Source organism: Oryctolagus cuniculus, chromosome 13, assembly GCF_964237555.1.
Source record: "Oryctolagus cuniculus chromosome 13, mOryCun1.1, whole genome shotgun sequence".
Classification (NCBI taxonomy): Eukaryota; Metazoa; Chordata; class Mammalia; order Lagomorpha; family Leporidae; genus Oryctolagus; species Oryctolagus cuniculus.
The window spans coordinates 26,830,645-26,843,881 of record NC_091444.1 but is presented as its reverse complement, the minus strand read 5'-3'; the positions used below and the strand labels follow the sequence as shown (position 1 = coordinate 26,843,881).

The 13,237-nt window shown below is 39.6% G+C and overlaps 1 protein-coding gene and 1 long non-coding RNA gene across 5 annotated transcripts in view; both read right to left on the bottom strand.

Moving 5' to 3' along the window:
- The window catches only part of PPP2R5A (protein phosphatase 2 regulatory subunit B'alpha), a 76,671-nt gene that overhangs the window by 20,639 nt on the left and 42,795 nt on the right, over positions 1-13,237 (bottom strand). The window lies entirely within an intron of this gene.
- LOC138844945 (uncharacterized) lies at positions 1,867-13,232 on the bottom strand. Its single transcript, XR_011381430.1, has 2 exons — positions 11,284-13,232; positions 1,867-5,296 (listed from the first exon to the last, which is right to left on the bottom strand). It is a non-coding gene; the product is annotated as an uncharacterized lncRNA (long non-coding RNA).

Genomic DNA, 13,237 nt, shown 5'->3' with positions numbered 1-13,237 from the left:
AGAACTAGAAAGGTAACAATAAATAACTGGGGGCAGCAGTGTGGCACACTAGCCTTAACTGCACTGTGACACCAGCATCCTACACCAGAGAGCTGGTTTGAATCCTGGCTGCTCTACTTCTGATATAGCTCCCTGCTGCAGTACCTGGGAAGGCAGCGCAAAATGGTCCAAGTATTTGAGCCTCTGCCATCTACCTAGATGGGAGTTCTTGTCTTCTGGCTTCAGCATGGCCCAGCCCTGGCTACTGCTGTCATTTGGGGAGTGAACCAGCAGGGTCAAAGTATAATAAAAACTCTGGACCTTATATAAGGACAAAAGTTAATTTATTAGGGGGTTGGCATTGTGGCATAGTGGGTAAAGCTGCTGCCTGCAACATGGGCATCCCATAAGGACACACGTTTGTGTCCTGGCTACTCCACTTCCCATCCAGCTCCCTGCTAATGACCTGGGAAAAGCAGCAGATGATGGCTCAAGTGTTTAGGCCCCTGCCACCCACATGGGAGACAGAGATGAAGCTCCTGGCTCCTGGTTTCAACCTGGCCCAGCCCTGGCCACTGCAGCCATCTGGGGGAACAAATCAGAGGATAAGGATCTGTTTGTCCCTCCTTCTCTAGAACTCTTTCAAATAAATCTTTTTTTTTTTTTAAGTTAGCATTATAGGGGCTGGCACTGTAGTATAGTGGGTAAAGCCACCACCTGTAGTGCCAGCATCCCATATGGGCACCGGTTCATATCCTGGCTGCTCTACTTCCCATCCAGCTCTCTGCTATGGCCTGGCAAAGCAGTACAAGATGGCCAAGTCCTTGGGCCCCTGCACCTGCGAGGGAGACCCAGAAGAGGTTCCTGGTTCCCAGCTTTGGATCAGCACAGCTCCGACTGTTGCAGCCATCTGGAGAGTGAACCAGAGGATGGAAGATTCTTTCCCTCTCTCTGCCTCTCTGTAACTCTTCCTTTCAAATAAATCTTTAAAAAAAAAGTTAGTGTATTAGGCTAGATTCCCTATCATTTTGGATTCTTAACACATGGGAATATTTAAAATATAGTTATCCAAGAGTTATTAAGAAGGTATATGTTAAAAGATATGTCACTAGTCTGAAATTTCTTATGGAATCCTGAGAAGAAGCCCCTGGTTCCAAAAATACAGGTTAGTCTTATAAAAGTCTATGATCTAGTCAGTATCCCACATTATAACAAAAGAAAATGAAAATACAACATAATCACTCTGTATTCCAGAGTGCTACAGCAGCCAACTCTAGTTATCTAAAAGCAGGTATACAGAAAATTCCTGTATTTTTGGTCTTCAATAAATAGCCAGTACAAGTAATCAGAGAAAAAGAAAAAATAATTTAAACTGCTGTACACTAAATTATATTACTTAGTAAACTAAAATGTATAACTGACCATCTAGTACTAAAATGATCTTTCTTTTGGTCCTTCTGTCTATTTCATTCCATTGCTCATTAGTATTTCCATTACACTCAGTTTAGATTTAAAAGGATAAACTGAAAATTAGCACATTTTTAGAAAGTTCATGGAAAGTGTTGCGGAAACAGTAGTCTGAAAGATTTTGAGATTATTCCGTTTCATGAACAACAGCGTTTTAATATTCACTTTCTACCCTATCAAATTAATTTCTAGCATCAAGGACTTGATACTCTCAATGTGAAATGTAAAGAAAATTCCAGGCAAACTGATTCAAAGTACAATTATAAAACACAAAGAAACCTTCATTAGGCACATTGCTGCAATTTTACAGCTCCATCTCAACTTTATCACAGCTTTTAATAGTCACCCTAAAAAACCTCAAGATGATTAATTATACAGCTACAATCTACCAGCAATGCTATGGTCTTGGAAAGCAAATGGTGCTGGGAAAATTGGATTTCCACGTGCAGAATCATGTAGCAAGACCCCTACCTTTCACCTTACACAAAAAATCACTCAACATGGATTAAAGACTTAAATCTACAACCCGACACCATCAAAGTATTAGAGAGCACTGGAGAAACCCTGCAAGATATAGGTACTGACAAAGACTTCTTGGAAAAGACCCCAGAAGCACAGGCAGTCAAAGCCAAAATTAACATTTGGGATTGCAACAAATTGAGAAGTTTCTGTACTGCAAAAGAAACAGTCAGGAAAGTGAAGAGGCAACCGACAGAATGGGAAAAAATATTTGCAAACTATGCAACAGATAAAGGGTTGATAACTAGAATCTACAAAGAAATCAAGAAACTCCACAACATCAAAACAAACAACCCACTTAAGAGATGGGCCAAGGACCTCAATAGACATTTTTCAAAAGAGGAAATTCAATTGGCCAACAGACACATGAAAAAATGTTCAAGATCACTAGCAATCAGGGAAATGCAAATCAAAACCACAATGAGGTTTCACCTCACCCCAGTTAGAATGGCTCACATTCAGAAATCTACCAACAATAGATGCTGGAGAGGATGTGGGAAAAAGGGACACTAACCCACTGTTGGTGGGAATGCAAACTGGTGAAGCCACTATGGAAGTCAGTCTGGAGATTCAGTCCTCAGAAACCTGAATATAACCCTCCCATACAACCCAGCCATCCCACTCCTTGGAATTTACCCAAAGGAAATGAAATTGGCAAACAAACAAGCTGTCTGCACCTTAATGTTTCTTGCAGCTCAATTCACAATAGCTAAGACCTGGAACCAATCCAAATGCCCATCAACAGTAGACTGAATAAAGAAATTATGGGACATGTACTTTATAGAATACTATATAGCAGTGAAAAACAATGAAATCTGGTTATTTGCAACAAGATGGAGGAATCTGGAAAACATCAAGCCAGTCCCAAAGGGACAAATATCATATGTTCTCCCTGATTGGCGACAACTAACTGAGCACCAAAGGGGAAACCTGTTGAAGTGAAATGGACACTATGAGAAACAGTGACTTGATCAGCTCTTGTCCTGACTGTTGATGTACAATGTAATACTTTATCCATTTTAGTATTTTTTTTGTTCTAGTACTATTGGTTGAACTCTGTAATTAACACACAATTATTCTTAGGTGTTTAAATTTTAACTGAAAAGTGACCCCTGTTAGGAATTTGGAAAACATTATGCTGAGTGAAATAAGCCAGTCCCAAAGGGACAAATATTATATGTTCTCCCTGATCGGTGACAACTAACCGAGCACCAAAAAGGAAACCTGTTAAAGTGAAATGAACACTATGAGAAACGGTGACTTGATCAGCCCTTGCCCTGACTATTGATGAACAACTTAATACGTTATCCCTCTTAGTATTTTTTGTTTGTTTGTTCTACTTAATACTTTTGGTTGAATACTGTAATCAATACACAGTTATTCTTAAGTGTTGAAACTTAACTGAAAAGTGATCGCTGTTAAATATAAGAGTGGGAATAAGAGAGGGAAGAGATGTGCAATCTGGGACATGCTCAAGCTGACATGCCCCAAACGGTAGAATTAGAAACATACCAGGGGATTCCAATTCAATCCCATCAAGGTGGCATGTACAATGCCATCTCCCTAGTCCCAGTGATCAATTTCTGTTCACAATTGATCATAATGATAGGACTAAGAGCCAAAGGGATCACATAAACAAGACTAGTGTCTGCAAATACTAACTGATAGAATAAAAAAGGGAGAGAACGACCCAACATGGGAAGCGAGATACACAGCATACTCATAGAATGGCAGATGTCCTAAACAGCACTTTGGCCTCAGAATCAGCCCTTAAGGCATACGGATCCAGCTGAAAAGCCCATGAGAGTATTTCAGGCATAGAAAGCCAAGACACTCTGGCTAAAAAAAAAAAAAAAAAAAAAGAAAGAAAGAAAAAAGAAAAGACCTAAATGAAAGATCTCCGCGAGTGAGATCCCAGAGAACTGGATTGGAAGAGGAGCAGCCGGGACTGGAACCAGATGCTGGCGCTTCAGGCCAGGGCGTTAACCTGCTGCACCACATGCCACAGCGCTGGCCCCACCATTTCTGTAACCATAAACATAGATACATATATATCTAAGGCAGCACCTTTCAATCAAGGAATCCATGGATGAATGAAAACTTCTTCTATGCCTCTGTGAAGGTGTTCTGGAAGAAAACTCATTTTTTAAAGCAACTCACTATTTCCTTAAATGTTAAATAGAAAAAAAAGCTGGTTTCAGGGAATTTAAATGAAATATCTAATTATCCAGTGAAAAAAAGAAAGCATAATGGCTTATTTGGCTTTATTTCCACTTTAATTTCCATGAGCATATACAAATATCCTAATGGGAAAACTGTATTTTTTTAAAAATTGAAAGACAGGATTCTTTTAAAACTATCTGACTAAATACAATTTTAAAAAGTAACTTATCAGCTAATAAGAATTTCAAGCTTTTAAAACCTCTACATTGGTGCTGGTGTCAAGGCGTAGTGGGTAAAGCCGCTGCCTGTGATGCTGGCATCTGATATGGGAACTGGCATGCAGGCTGCTCCACTTTGATCCAGCTCTCTGCTAATGGCCTGGGAAAAGCAGCAGAGGATGGCCCAGGTGTCTGGGCCCCTGCCACCCAAGTGGAAAACCTGGATGAAGCTCATGGCTCCTAGCTTCCAGCCCCAGGCCATTTTAGCCATCTGGGGAGTGAACCAGTGGATGGAAGATTGATCAATCAATTGATCTGATTGATCAATCTCTCTCTCTCCCTCTCTGTATCTCTTTTAAATAAAATAAAGTTTTTAAAAATTAAAAAAAAAACTCTGCATTTTTGTTAAATACAGTATCACCACTATTATATCAATTATAGCACAGAATTTCAGTTGAATCTGTGTACAGTTCTATTAAAAAAATTACCATTTCAGATTTTCTAATTTTACAGGTACTAACATGCTGATAAATCTTAAAACTGTTAGCAGCTTTCCCTGATCCAAGGTCTCCTCTTCCATTTTATTTGGAAGCTTAGGTACTAAACACAATGAAAAAAATAATACTGAGGAAAACTTTTCTAAAGTGTCCCAAATTATACAGAATATAATTTTCTTTCTCTTGTTTTTTTACAATAAAAGAAAATATAACTGTCATTAAAATATATAAGTTCTTGCAAAATAAAAAATAATTTAATTTGAAATAATATTTAGCACTGCCCATATAAGCAAGGCTCCCCTCCCTCTCCCAGGGAACCTTATACTTATATAGAAAAATACCATTATGTATTTTATTCAAGACAAGCTTTTTCCTCTAATGGTTCTTGCCTGTGGCAGCACTGCCTCCACCACTGAAGCTGCAAAAACTCTTCATTGTCAGTCTGCCTTGCAACTAAAGTCAGAGAAAAAGGAAAAAGAAAATGGAAACTTGGAAAAACTAAAAACAACCCCAAAGAAGAGACACATATTTTTAGTGTTCAATAGAACAGAGAAAAAGGCAAAGGAGAGCCAAATTATGCAGCCCTAAAAAGGAAAACAAAGATGCGAAACAGGGGCTGGCACTGTGGCATAATGAATGGGCACCGGTTCCAATGCCAGCTGCTCCACCTCCAATTCAGCTCCTTGTGAATGCACCTGGGGAAGCAGTGAGGGATGGCCCAAGAGCTTGGGTCCCTATGCCCATGTGGGAGACCCGGATAAAGTTCCTGGCTCCTGGCTGCGGCTAGGCCTAGTCCTGGTCACTGTGGACATTTGGGTAGTGAACCAGCAGATGGAAGACCTCTCTCTCTCTGCCTCTGCTTCTCTGTAACTCTGCCTTTCAAATAAATAAATCGTCAAAAAAAAGTGAAACAAAGGAATACTAAAAACAATAATAATAATTCTTAATAATAAATAAGACAGGTCAGAAATAGGAATAGAGCATTAGTCAACTGCAGAACTAATCCCAAAAACCCACCAGTGACATATTATCCATTAAACCAACTGGTCATTAAAGGAAATAACCTTTGGGCATCCAAACAAAAAGACAAAGTCTTCATAAAAAGGAAAGAAAAATCACTGAAATCAGAAGACAATGGAATAACATATTTAAGGCAATCAAGGAAAAAAGCTGAACCAAGGATTTTATATCAAAGTTGATCTTTAAAAATAAAATGGACATACTGCTATTAAAAATGCAAGAATCTGGGGCTCCATTATGACACAGCAGGTTAAGCTGTTACTTGTGATGCTAGCATCCAATATCGGAGTCCAAATTGTTCCTCTTCCAATCCAGCTCCCTGCTAATGCTCTTGAGAGGGCAGTGGAGGATGATCCAAGTACTTGGGCCCTGCCACCCATGTAGGAGGCAGGAATGGAATTCCCACCTCCTGACTTTGGCCTGGCACAGCCTTAGCCGTTCCAACCAATTGGGGAGTGAATCAGTGGATCAAAGATCCCTCCCTCCCTCTCTCTCTCACTCTGCCCATCAAATAAATAAAAACCTTTTTTTAAAAAATGCAAGAATTTAGAAATAATGTTCTTATGAACTCTTCTAAAGAATAAGCTCCAAATTACCAAGATATGATTAGAGAACCTTTGATATAAGGACTAATGGCAAACACTAAAAATATTACCTGTAGAACTAATAACCAGTGATGGGGACACAAATGACAGAATACTATATAATCATTTATAACTCTCACCATGTAGGTATTATCCAACTATCAAAAATACAGAGTTAAAAGAAGGGATGGAGAAGAGTGTATAGAAAGCAAAAGCAGCTTTAAATTGTCATATAGATATTTACTATGATAGTAAAAGGATATTACTGCACATTAACTGCTGGAGAAGAGGGAAATAAAGGAAGAAGAGACTTTCTATTTTACTTTTGTTCATACCAGAGAACCAGGAAACTGGGCAAGAAATAGAAAAAGGGTATCATACAAAGCTTTCAACATAAAGGTAACCATGCCAACAAAAATATACTTCTTCCCAAATTACCAAAAGTAATATATTTTAAGGGGAAAAAAGGAAGACAGCAAAGAAAAGAGTATGCTAGGCTTTGCATACAGCACACCATTAATCCTTAAACAATCAATCCTGTTTCACCTCAATGTTATAAAGGAGGATGCAGGCTCAGAGAAGTTCAGGAATGAAATCACAGCCATATGGTAGAAAACTGGGACTTAAGATCAGTCACCAGAATCATCCCCATTTCACCAGGCTAAGTAATGATAATCCCCATCCTTGTTAGAATCTATGTATATCATCTCTTATTCCCTTGAACTGTGGCATATCTGTTATCTGTATGATTACACCCTTACAACTCACTTATGGGAGCTGGTGCTCTGGTGTACTGGGTAAAGCTGTTGCCTACAGTGCCAGCATCCCTAATGGGTGCCCACTGGAGTCCTGGCTGCTCCACTTCTGATCCAGCTCTCTGCTACAGCCTGGGAAAGCAGTGGAAGATGGCCCAAGTCCCTGGGCCCCTACAACAATGTGGGAGACCCAGAAGAAACTCCTGGCTCTGGATACAGCCATCTGGGGAGTGAACCAGTAGATGGAAGACCTCCTTCTCTCTTTCTCTTTCTCTTTCTCTTTTTCTCTTTCTCTCTCTCTTCTCTCTCTCTCTCTCCATCTGCCTCTCTATAACTCTGCCTTTCAAGTAAATAAATAAATCTTTAAAAAAATTCACTTATGAAGGCTAAAAAAAGATAAGTAATGGCTCATTAAATTATTTAGAGGAGCTAATATACTGATGCTATAATGAAGCTTCAATTGAATTAAATCTCATAGGAATGTTTATAAACTACTTTATGGTCATAGAGATATCTAAGGGAAATAAAGCTTTTAATAAGAACAAGAATTTTGGAACACCACTGAAGCTATAAACCTGCCACTTTGTTCCTGTATAATCTTAAAAAAAAAGATTTATTTCATTTATTTGAAAGAGCTACAGAGAGAGGTAGAAAAAGAGAGAGAGGTCTTCCATCCACTGGTTCACTCCCCAGATGGCCACAATGGCCGGAGCTGCGCCAATCCGAAGCCAGGAGCCAGGAGCTTCTTCCGGTTCTCCCATGCGGGTGCAGGGGTCTAAGGACTTGAGCCATCTTCTACTGCTTTCCCAGGCTATAGCAGAGAGCCAGATCAGAAGAGGAGCAGCCGTGACTCCTGTATAATCTTGAGCAGATTTCTTTTTTCTAAAAGCTTTTGTTGTTTTTTAAAAAGATTTTTTATTTATTTATATGAAAAAGAGAGAGAGAGAAAGAAAGGGAGAGAAATCTTCCATCCACTGGTTCACTCCCTAAATGGCCACAACAGCCGGAGCTGGGCCATATTCTGCCTCTTTCCCAGGCAATTAGCAGGGAACTAGATCAGAAGTGGAGCAGCCAGGACTACAACCAGTGACCATATGCAATGCTGGCACTGCAGGCAGAGGCTTAACCTTCCACTCACAGCACCAGCCCCTTGAGCTGGTTTCTTATTCTCATGTATGTTTATCTATAAAATGTGACAGCTCTTTTATAGTATTACTACAAGAATTAAATGACATAATACATATAAAGCAGTTACCGCTACCCCTGAACATAGTAATTGCTTAAAAAAATGACAGCTGTTGCTATTATTATGATTAGCTAAACATGATCAACCATTTTATAAATGAACACCACTGGGCATAAGTCCTTTGGATTTGGTAACTTTTATCTGTTTGCTTTAAAAAGAAAATATTCACAAACTGAAGGTGCCATTTGCGTATTCTCACATTATTTTAATTAGGCCTTGGGGGATGGGAGAACCCAAAGTATATTTTAAAAAATTAAAAATCAAAAAGACTAGATACATAAGAACATATAAAAAAGAAAACTAACACCTGTGAGAATATTTTCACAACAATGGAATCTTTGTACGTGCTTACCATGCCGCACAAGTGGTGTAAGATGATCTGTGAATCCTGTCTAAAGAGTACTAGTTTTTAATGTATCAAGTGAAGTAGTGTGATTCTACTGAGTGAGCCTTCAGTAACACTGTACTAAAGCCACATATCTGAGGGGATATCTGAATAACACAGAACCAGAGAGAATCAATTCTACCTATATGAGGGGATCTTAATAAAGCTTATGAAAAATGTACATAATGAAAAAAACTATTCATATTTTTTAAAAAGTTGCACCAAAATGAACTTATCATGTAATTTCACTTTCTATGAACTTTCTGAAGTACTCCTATATAATAATGTTTTATTACCATTTTTCCAATGATTCTTGGGGATGAGTTATCACATAATGGCATATAGGACAGGAAGACTACTACACCATCAGTCTCAACTAAGAACTGATGAAGGAGCTGGCGCTGTGGCCTAGTAGGCTAAGCCTCTGCTTGCAGTGCCAGCATCCCATATGAGCATCAGTTCTAGTCCTGGTTGATCCTCTTCTGATCCAGCTCTCTGCTATGGTCTGGGAAAGCTGTGGAAGATGGCTCAAGTAACTGGGCCCCAGACCCACATGGGCTCCTGGCTCCTTGCTCCAGATTGGCCCAGCTCCAGTTGTTACTGCCAATAGGGAGTAAATCAGTGGATGGAAGACCTCTCTCTTTTCCTTCTCTCTGTTAACTCTACCTCTCAAATAAATAAATAAAAAATCTTAAAAACAAAAAAAGAATACTTGTCATTGGCATAAAAAAAAGAGTTCGTGTATCAGGTAGAGTGAGGACTTCAGTAAATTTGTTCTCCCATAAAAACAAAAAAGAATTTGAGCTACTTAAAGAAAGAATAAGTGAATATCAAAACCGGTCAATAGAGTTTACCCCTGAGCTGCAGGAAGAAAAAAAGAATGAAGAAAAATGAATAGAACTCCAAAGGTTTACAAGGCACCATGAACTGTAACAACACATAAATAAACTTTCCCAGGAGAAGAAAAAGGACCAGAAAAAATATTTGAAATAATGGCCAAAATCAACTCAAAGTTGATGAAAAATATTAATTTACACAATGAACTCTAATTGAAACCCATCAACTTTCAAGATTCTAGAATAAAGTAAAAAAAAAAATCTACACCAAGGCAGGCATTTGGTGAGCAGTTAAGATACTGCTTGAGGGCCGGCGCCGCGGCTCACTTGGCTAATCCTCCACCTGCAGCGCTGGCATCCCGGGTTCTAGTCCCAGTTGGGGCGCCAGATTCTGTCCCGGTTGCTCCTCTTCCAGTCCAGCTCTCTGCTGTGGCCCGGGAAGGCAGTGAAGGATGGCCCAACTGCTTGGGACTGCATGGGAGACCAGGAGGAAGCACCTGGCTTCTGGCTTCGGATCGGTGCAGCACGCCGGCTGCAGCAGCCATTCAGGGGGTGAACCAACAGAAAGGAAGACCTTTCTCTCTCTCTGTCTAAATCTGCCTGTCCCAAAACAAAAAAACAAACAAACAAAAAGGATCCTGCTTGAGATGCTTGTATCCCCTATCAGAATGCCTGGGTTAAAGTCCCAGCTCTGCTCCTAATTCAAGCTTTCTGTTAAAATACATCGCAAGGGCTGGTGTTGTGGCTTAGCGGGTAAAGTTGCTGCCTGCAGTGCCAGCTGCCAATACAGGCACTGGTTTGAGCCCTGGTCGCTCCACTTCCAACCCAGCTCCCTGCTAATGAGCCTGGGAAAGCAGTGGAAGATCGCCCAAGTCCTTGGGCTCCTGCACCCATGTGGGAGACCCAGAAGAAACTCCAGGCTCCTGGCTTCAGTGTGGCCCAGCCCCAACCATTGTGGCTATTTGGATGGAAGATATCTGTCTCTCCTCTCTGTAACTCTTTCAAATAAATAAATCTTTAAAAATTAAATAAATAAAATACTAACTGTAATTCCCTGGGAAACCACTAAGTAACTCAAGAAACATATAGTTAAAGAAACAAGGGTTTTAAAATGGCATCCTAGAAAACATTTAACACAAAAAGAAGACAGTAATGAAGAAGTAGAGGAACCAAAGATAATAAGACATAAAAAATGACAAAGTGGCAGAGTTAAATCCTAACTACATTAAATGTACATGGATTAAAAACTCCTATATGAAGATAGATTCAAAACTGTTTAAAAAGCAATTGTTAGATGATTCAACTACATGCTTTTTATAAGAAACACACCTTAGAGTCATAGAAGCAAACAGATTAAAAGTCAAAGGATGGAAAAAATATATCACACAAAGAGCTAGAATAGCTACACTAATATCATATGAAATAAACTTTAACACAGAATTGTTACTAGAGACAAAGGACATTTATAATAAGAGCTCCATAGGAGGAAGATGTAACTATTATCATCAAACATACGCACACCTATTAGTAGGGCTCCAAAATACTTGAAGCAAAAATTTACAGAATTGAAAAGAGAAATAGACCATTCTACAGTAATACTTAACAAAGTCTCACCTTCAATATGGATAGGACAGAATATCAACAAGGAAACAGAAGAACACTATAAACCAACTAGATGTGACAGACTTCAATAGTACATTCTAACAACAGAACATTTTTTTTAGCACACATGAAACATTCTACAGGACAGGCCATATGCTGGTCATAAAATAAGTCTCAATACATATAAAAGGAATGAAATCATACAGAGTCTATTCTCTAAACACAGTATGCTAGTATTATAAATCAATTAAATAAGGAAATTTAGGAAAGTCACAAATATATAAAAATTAAACATCACATTTCTAAATAACTAATGGTAAAAGAAATAATGTGAAATTAGAGTATTTTGAGATGACTGAAAAAATTATATTTTGTTCGAAACATTTTTTTTTGAAAGGCAGATTGACAGTGAGAGAGAGAGAGAGAGAGAGACAAAGGTCTTCCTTTCTGTTGGTTCACCCCCCCAAATGGCGCTGCGCCAATCCAAAACCAGGAGCCAGGTGCTTCCTCCTGGTCTCCCATGCAGGTGTAGGGCCAAGCACTTGGGTTATCCTCCACTGCCTTCCCGGGCCACAGCAGAGAGCTGGACTGGAAGAGGAGCAACCGGGACAGAATCTGGCGCCCCAACCAGGTCTAGAACCTGGGGTGCTGGCACTGCAGATGGAGGATTAGCCAAGTGAGCTGCAGCACCGGCCTGAAACAAACTTTCAAACAAAAACTAGGACATAGGGGCCAGAGTTGTGGCACAGCAGGTTAGGATGCTGCCTACAGTGTCAGCAACCTATATCGGAACGGGTTCAAGTTCTAGATGTTCTACTTGTTAATGTGTCTGGTAAGGCAATGGAAGATGTCCCAGGTACTTGGGCCCCTGCCATCCCTGAGGGAGACCTGAATGAAGCTCCTGGCCCAGCCACAGCCACTGGGGGCATCTGTGGAGTGATCTAGCAAATGGAAGATCTGTCTGTCTCTCTCTTTCTCTCTGGGGCCATTTGTGGAGTGAACCACCAAATGGAAGATCTTCCTTGCTTTCTCTAACTCTCTCTTCTTCTCTGTAACTCTGCCTTTCTAACAAAAAATAAGTAAATCTTTAAAACAGTATATGGGGCCAGTGCTGTGGCTTAGCGAGTAAAGCCACTGCCTGCAGTGCTGGCATCCCATACAGGCACCGGTTTGAGTCCCGGCTGCTCCACTTCCGATCCAGCTCTCTGCTATGGCCTGGGAAAGCAGTGGAAGATGGTCCAAGTCCTTGGGCCCCTGCACCTGCATGGGAGACCTGAAAGAAGCTCCTGGTTCCTGGCTTTGGATTGGCACAAGCTCTGGCTGTTGTGACCAATTGGAGAGTGAACCAGCGGAAGACCTCTCTCTGCCTCTCTTTCTCTGTGTAACTCTGACTTTCAAATAAATAAATCTTAAAAGTATTTGCACATGAATGTTCATAACAGTTCTAGTCACAACAGCAAAGAATGTTATGATTTAAATGTCCATCAACTGATAAATGGATAAACAAACATGGTATATTCATACAATGGAATAGTATTCAGCAACAAAAAATACTGATATGTGTTACAACACTGATGAACCTTGAAAACATTATGATTCCAATTATATGAAATACCCAGAATAGGCAATCTATACATAAAGCAGATTAGTAGCTGTCAGGAGCTGTGAAGATAAATGAAATGGGAGTGACTTCTAAACGACAAGTAGGTTTCTATTTGAGGTGATGAAAATTCTGCAACTAGAAAGTGCTGATGGTGGCACAACACTAAATATATGTAATGCCACTTACATGTAAAATTTAAGTGGTAAATGTTTTTCATCACAATAAAAATAATATTTGGGGAAACAATATTAAGAAAACATAAAAGTCAAATATTTTAAATAGATACTAAGTTTCTAAGGAAAAAAAATGATTTCAGCAGAAATATCATAACTGTAAAATTGTCAAAATATAATTATGTTCCAT